Below are 7,230 nucleotides of genomic sequence, written 5' to 3'. Positions count from 1 at the left end.
ATTATTATTATTATTATTATTTACAAATAATTAATTCGACTTTATTTATCCCAAGTCTGGCACTGTCATAATGTTAATCAGAGTTGAAATTTCACACCCCACTCCCTCCCTGACCCTTGGCTCCTGGATTGGCATGTTGTAATAACCTGAATCTCTCAACAGAAGCTGCTATAATTGTTACCCTATTAGCATGCAAATTGTTTAATTAATATTATTATGAGGAAGTATATAATCTGCTCGTCACTTGACCCCAAGCCCAAATAACAACCCTCTGCATTTCAGCGTGTAGCCCTCCATTTTAATGAACTCCTCAGAAATGATCTCGGCCGTTTATCCATCTTAGTCTCTTTTTTTTTCTTTTTTTTTTAACAGCTGCGAGCGCTCACTCTTTTGTGTTTTTAACTTTTAATTTCAGCCCACACGGACACAATCTTATGAATTATTCCTCCCCAGTCATTCAATTTTGAACATCAAAAATTCAATAATTGCTTCCCGTCACCTACATATGTAGGAGGTCAGAGAATATATATATATTTGTGTGCATCACCCCAGCTGAGGAGCTCAGGGGCTCAGTGCAAAGCAGCCCCTTGACACAGTCTCCAGAGACGCAGCATTCAAATCCGTTTTTCTACAACGGGTGACATTGTCAGATTCTAGCTTTAATTAACCCGATAATAAGGCGAACAAGGCCAGCATTCAGATGCGGTGCTGCCCTGCCTTGTTACCTTTTGTGTGTGTGTGTGCGTGTGTGTGTGTGTGTGTGTGTGTGTGTGTGTGTGTCTGTTCATGGCAACTGTTCAAAGGGGGAAATGTTTTGTTTTGTTTTTTTCTTCAAATGTGAAACATTTCTTCTCCTTTGGAGTTGGTAGGATGACAACACGCTGTTGATCTCAATCAATAGAAAAATATTGTATATGGGCTAATTGATTTACTTGCAAAGAGATTAGATACAGGAGAGAAAGTCGGTGTACCCTGACAGCTATTCAGACACTGTGAGATCTTCATCCTTTTACAGTTCAATGCAATAACTCACATTACTAAATACGTAAAAGTTGAAGTATTGGTCTTCTTCATGGTTGCTTCCCTCCTTTGCGCTTCACCTTTTGTATCACTCGTCACACTTTGCGTTTATAAAACTTCTGTGTTGATTAGAATTTGTTTCAAAGTCTCGTTGAAGACGGAAGTTTGACGTTACGCGCTCCATGTCTCCTCTATTTGACATAACTTATGGACGTACTAAATTCAGCTACAGTCTCTGAAGGGAACTTTTATGGTGGATGCTTGGGTATGGGCTAAATCCACCACTCAGCGCAGAGGTGAAGAAAGACAAGAAAGTCTTCCCATAACACTCAAACTTTGCTCTCAGGTTTGTACCATGTCTATAAAAGTTTTCTCTTTTTGGTGTTTATCCTCCACTTTCTTCCAAGTACATGTCGTGAATGACACCATCTTGCGTTCTTGAAGTCCTCTCGTTGGAGCCCGAGGATTTTTGCAGCTGCGCACTCGCTTTATCCATAACAGATAAAGCAGAAAAGTGAAATTCAGCATGCCAACCTAACATAGGTGTTCACATGATCCACCCAAATCCCCATTCCCAAAATAAGACACAGGACTTATCAACCAGTCCATCCAATAATGATGCCTACTTTAGCAGCACAGAATCACATTCATTTTTAATTAGGCAGGCAAATTAATAGGCAGCAGTTTAGGAGTTTAATTACTCAATTAACTTCACGCACGTTAATTTTTAACTATCTAAATTAGGTTGCACATTATTCGATTTGATGATAATTATAGAATTAAATAAAAATTAATTGTTTTGGATGATTTGGATGAACTAGATGCAGTTCCAATTAAACAGCAGGGTAAAAAAAATAGAAAAGCTGGGTGCCATCTTAAGCTCGCAAATCCTTTGATTCGATTTTAAGGAAGAAACTCTGCCTAGAAATTTTCTCTCTGATCCTCCGAATTCTCTCTCCCTCTAATCCCACAATTAAAAGTTTCCTCCCATCTAATTATCTGTAATTGTGCCGCTGTCAAAGTAGAATGGAGAAGTGAAAGCGATTGATTTGGACTTTTAATTCAGTTCATTTCTGATAGAAGAGAAAGTAATTCCCTTCAAATTACCTCATTCAATCCTGACACCCTAATGCCCTTCAAAATCTTTTTTTTTCTTCCACTCTCCGGCATTTATATATTAAAAATGAAGCTGAGAATGACTAGTGCCTCCTAATAATAATAACCAAACTTCCATTAGAATAATAATTTCATTTCAATTAAAACTGACTTATCACCTTTGCTAAAACGTGCTTAATATGCCGAAAATTATCAATGCTTGAAGGAGCCCAAACTGGGGAGTCTAATTGTAATCAGCAAATCAGAGGTGCTTGTCGCTGCCGTGCCTTTGCAGAGAGGCAGTCTCGGAAATAGAACTAATTTACTCAACTCCCCCGGGAAATCCGCTCAACAGATTAACATTTTCAAAATATAGTAATGATATAATTTGAGAAATGGTGACGCCAATTTGTGAGAAGCCTTTGTGTGGAATAATTTGCATTTTTTTTTCCTCCCTTCGCCACCGCCTGCGTTTTGCCCCCGTTAATTACAGCTCCGCAGACGAAGGGTGTGCTGTTTGACTCAGTGCTTATTATTCAACTTCAATCTAATAATTCAACTCTACAGGAATATGGGGGAGGGAAAGAGGGGGGGGGAGTGTTGCCTCACCCAATTTTAAGCCACCCTGATATAATCCCAAATGGATATGGATTGGTGAAAATCTGAATAGGTGCATTTAAACAAGTAGTCCTGTCACTCTGTGTTATGGATCATGTGCGCATTAATCTCTGCATGTGCGTACAGGACTTGCGCTAAAATATGATTGGATAGTTTCAACCAAAGCTTTTTCTACAGCGACCAAACCTCCAAACTTCTAACATCGCATTTGTACCGAAGGGGGTGCATTTGGAGATAATTGCACTCTCCTGACTTTCAAACGACTGCTCACTGTTTGCAGAGAACATTTCTTAGAGATGCACACTTTAACATCAGTTGTTAACTGAAGATTAAACACACACACAAAAAAAAAAAAACTTGGAGCCACCTTCCAAAGGTGTTGTTTTTAAAAGTTGCTGTGCTTCTGCGTTTAGTGTTTCCCGCTGCATACTACTTGGAAGAGGATTGCTGACAATGTCACAACTTCTTCGATTTAAACAGAGTATTTCATAGACAGTTCTGTAAGTGCACAAGCCATTACTCTTTCAAAGTAAATCTTTGAAATTTACTTTGAAAGAAAAATGAGTTAATTAACAAAACATAGACTTTAATGACGTGTGCATGGATTTTTACAATCTGAAAGAAAGGGAAAAAAACAAAGTACAGGAAAGATGTTTGGATTTTCTTGTTGACTTCGGCATTCAATAACGGAAATTGCACAAAAACACAAGTGTCCTAGCACTCCTAGGTTCATCTTTGTTACAACATCTCTTTAAACACCTCTGTCTAACACCTAAGCCTTTGTATCCTTGACCCTGCCATGAGAGTGTGTTGAATTCTCAAAGCATCAAAACCAGTGTTTAGCCAGGAAGACCTATTCTGCCCTCTAGTGGCTGAGCTACCTCAGCTCAAGTCGCATATGAAGACTGTTTTGGTTCTGGTTGAAAGATATCAGATTACACATTGTATGTTTTTTGTGGGAGTGTCCGTGAGTGCGTGCATGTGTGTGTGTGTGCTTGCAGAATTGAAGATCTGACATGGCAGATCAGTCAGGGTGCCCATGCTGACCCCTACCCAATGGAAAAAGCCTTCAAGAGTAGGCAGATAAGTATCAAAAATTGAGAATGGAGCAAGGGAAGAGGGCAGCCTGGTCTGAGGAGTCATTCTGCTTCACCATATAGAGAGCACATAACACCAGGACAGACTATCAGTGGTAACAATGTGATGCATAGCCTTTTGCTGGGAAAGTGCACGAAAACTGGACACATACTTACAAATATTTTTACTTCCTTACAGCTCTTTTTTGGTTTTACTTTTTATTAGCACATTTTGAAACATTTTGAAAAGCACATCACTTGAATAAATACAGACAATGTTTCTCAAATGCTCATGTCATTTATTAAGGTAGGAACGCTACCCAAACCAACCTGGGCTTGTGCAAGAATTTCTTTGCCCCAAGTGTTAACTTACATTCACTGCAATGTATGTGCAATGTTTATGAAAAAGCTTACTTTAATTTTACTAACACTAATTACTGCCAGACCTGCAGACTCAATAAATTGCTTAAACATAACTTGTCCAACAATAGGAAAGCAACACATCACGAGCCAAGCAAGAACAATTATAGAACAGATGAGAAACAAAGTCACTGACAGCCATTAGTCTTGAAAGAGTAGCAGATCGATTATTAGTGCTTTGGGAATCCAGCAGCTTGCAGTGTAAGCCATTTTACACATAAAGAAAACATGGAACAGTGGTGAACCTTCTCATATTACTCCAGCAGTGAAACGACTCATCCAAGAAGTCACAAAAGAACAACATCTAATTCGTTGAATCACTCTGAGCCCTCTGTCCCCATTAGGAAACCTGACAGCGGCTGGTAACATCACGCTGTCAGGATGCTTTTGCTCTGTTTCTCAGAGACATGGAAGCTGATCAGCTAATTACAGGGAGAATACCTAAAAGAGATTGGTTTGGAGCTGCAAAAGAGTTGAGAGTGGGACCTTTTAGGTCCTCTCACTTCATATTGCACATAGTCTGTCATTTAAAATCACAAAATACAGATTGAACCTTTGTTTGTAAACTGTTAAAAGCCAAAAACTGGCACTGTCATTTTTTTGCAAGGCACCACTTTGTACATGTTTAAAGGAAATTATAGATAAATGGGCACTCCAATTACATATAACGAGTTGGTGACTTTGTGAAGAGTTTTCTGCTCGTCCCCGGCTTTAAGTTGGAAATATATAATAAAAAGGAAAACTTTAGATCCCAGGCTGTCATGACTATATAGACATGTAATATTTCTAGTGGTCACAATTATGGTGATTTCCTTGTTCGTCGTGTTTTGTTTTGTTTTTTCTTTCCTTCTCTGAGCTGTACTTTTCATGAAGTGCTGCCACCATCTGGTAAATCTTGGAAAGACGCTCTCAAGCCTGGCACACAACCAAAATGTTGTTTGATAAGTCTTTTAAAGCCAACATTTTCTTAAGGGGTAACCTGTGTCCCATAAAAAACAATACTGAAATCAGTTTTAACCCAAAGTGCGCTCACATCTGGGGTAACAGCCCAATCCTGAATTTAACATCTAAAGCACATTCTTTGTACATTTTATTGGATTTGGACTTGAGTTTAAATTATTGATGTCAGAGTGTAAGATTGAAATTATATGGCTCTATCACACTTTTTAATAAAAGTGAGTTATGCACATTTTCGTGAACTTTTGTACTTTCAAATACTCATTGGGCATTCAATTATTTAACACATAGAAAGCAGATAAATATTTCTTTAGCTGATGGGTCATTAACAATCACTTTGTCAGAGAACCAGTCAGTAGTAATTTAAGAACTTCATTGACCAGGGAATTATATGCATTACTTATGATATTATGTATAGATGTAATCTGAGAATAGTTAGGAACCACTGAAAACTAAAAAATTGTAACTGTTGAGCTGCAGCAATCATTTGTCTACTGGCTGTGCAGTGTTTTACAGAGGGAAACAGAGTACATTCCGGACAGGTTGACGCTGCATCAAAGGGGAAACCCAGAGACGCACAGGACAAACATGCATACACACTCACACCTAATCAAAATTCAGAGAAACCTTGGACATCTGAAGAAAAGCTATATGCACATGGAGAGCATGAATGCTATTCAGAAAGATCGCAGATGTTTAGTCAAACCTGGATTTTTTTATGTTTTTTTTTCTGCAGTCCTGTCCACTACTCCACCATTCAAGCCCATGTGCTGCAGTCACTCCACAAAAACAACATATATAAGCATTTATGGTGTTGTAGTACAGTGTGTTTTTATCTGTCAAAGTGTTAGGGACAGAGAACAAAGGGAAATATAATACACTGTGCTAAATTTCATTTTTTTATTATTATTTTTATTCCAAACTATGCTTCTTGCATTAAACAAAAAAAAAAGGAAAATCATACATTAGTTAATAGTATATGATAGAAGTCACTTGATGCATTCAGGTTGTTATGTTTCATTTAATGTCTTCTTCCACTATGGGCAGAAAAGCCTTCATTTATAATCATGCCAAATCTGTTTTGAGTTGTCTCAATGCAAAACAAATTTCCTTAATGAGTGTATTTATGGTAGCCTAATGCAGTACAGTATGCATTAGTCGTAATGCAGAATTGTGGACCAGCACTAATATTATCATGATGTTGTGTATTATTATTTTCTATCAACACAACTTTCATGTCATTTTATTCAAAATGTCTCATTTGCCTATGCTAATAAACATACCTAGCATTTAATTCCAGTCTTGTCAGACTGAATACAGACTGTTGAAGTGAAGACCAATTGTAAAATCCAAATTAATTAGGGTACAAGTACCTTGCTGAGTGCATTTACATAAATGACAGAAAGGTCACAGCTGGAGACCAAAATCATATCAAGCGGATTGATCATGATTGTATCAATCAAAATTAGAGTAGCCTACTCTGCATTTAAAAGAGTAGAGATGCAAATAATGTCTTTTTGTTTCAGGGCTGCTAAGCTCATTAAAAGTTTAGATTTTAAGAGAATTTGTGTCACACAAATCCAATGAAACCATAAATGCATTAACTAACAGAGCTTGGGAATGTAATGTCAACTGTCCAAATTAATGGCTTTTAAATCCTTACATGGAGAAGACTTGTGTTGTTTCAGTGAAGTTTTAAATACTATGTTGGCAACAGCTTTAGCAAGTGAGTGTATATAATATGAAGGTATAAATATTAATTTATGATAATGTGATTTTTATTTGAGTGCAAGAATTAAAAAGGTCAAAAGGAAGGAAAGTTTGAACTGTTGCTATTTTTTGATGATGATTATTATTTCTGTTATATTTGCCATTATTGTATGTTATTTTATTCTCTGACATGTTACAGTCTATCCAGTAATGTTGAACTCATTTTATGTGTAACTAAATATTAACTCAAACATTTTAAAAAGGAAACACGCAATTTTAGCACTGTCATGACTAGTTGTTCTTATTTTAAAATTGTTTCAATTTACCATCTGAA

Source organism: Poecilia formosa, unplaced genomic scaffold (genome assembly GCF_000485575.1).
Source record: "Poecilia formosa unplaced genomic scaffold, Poecilia_formosa-5.1.2 Scaffold115, whole genome shotgun sequence".
Classification (NCBI taxonomy): Eukaryota; Metazoa; Chordata; class Actinopteri; order Cyprinodontiformes; family Poeciliidae; genus Poecilia; species Poecilia formosa.
This window is presented reverse-complemented; position numbering follows the sequence as displayed.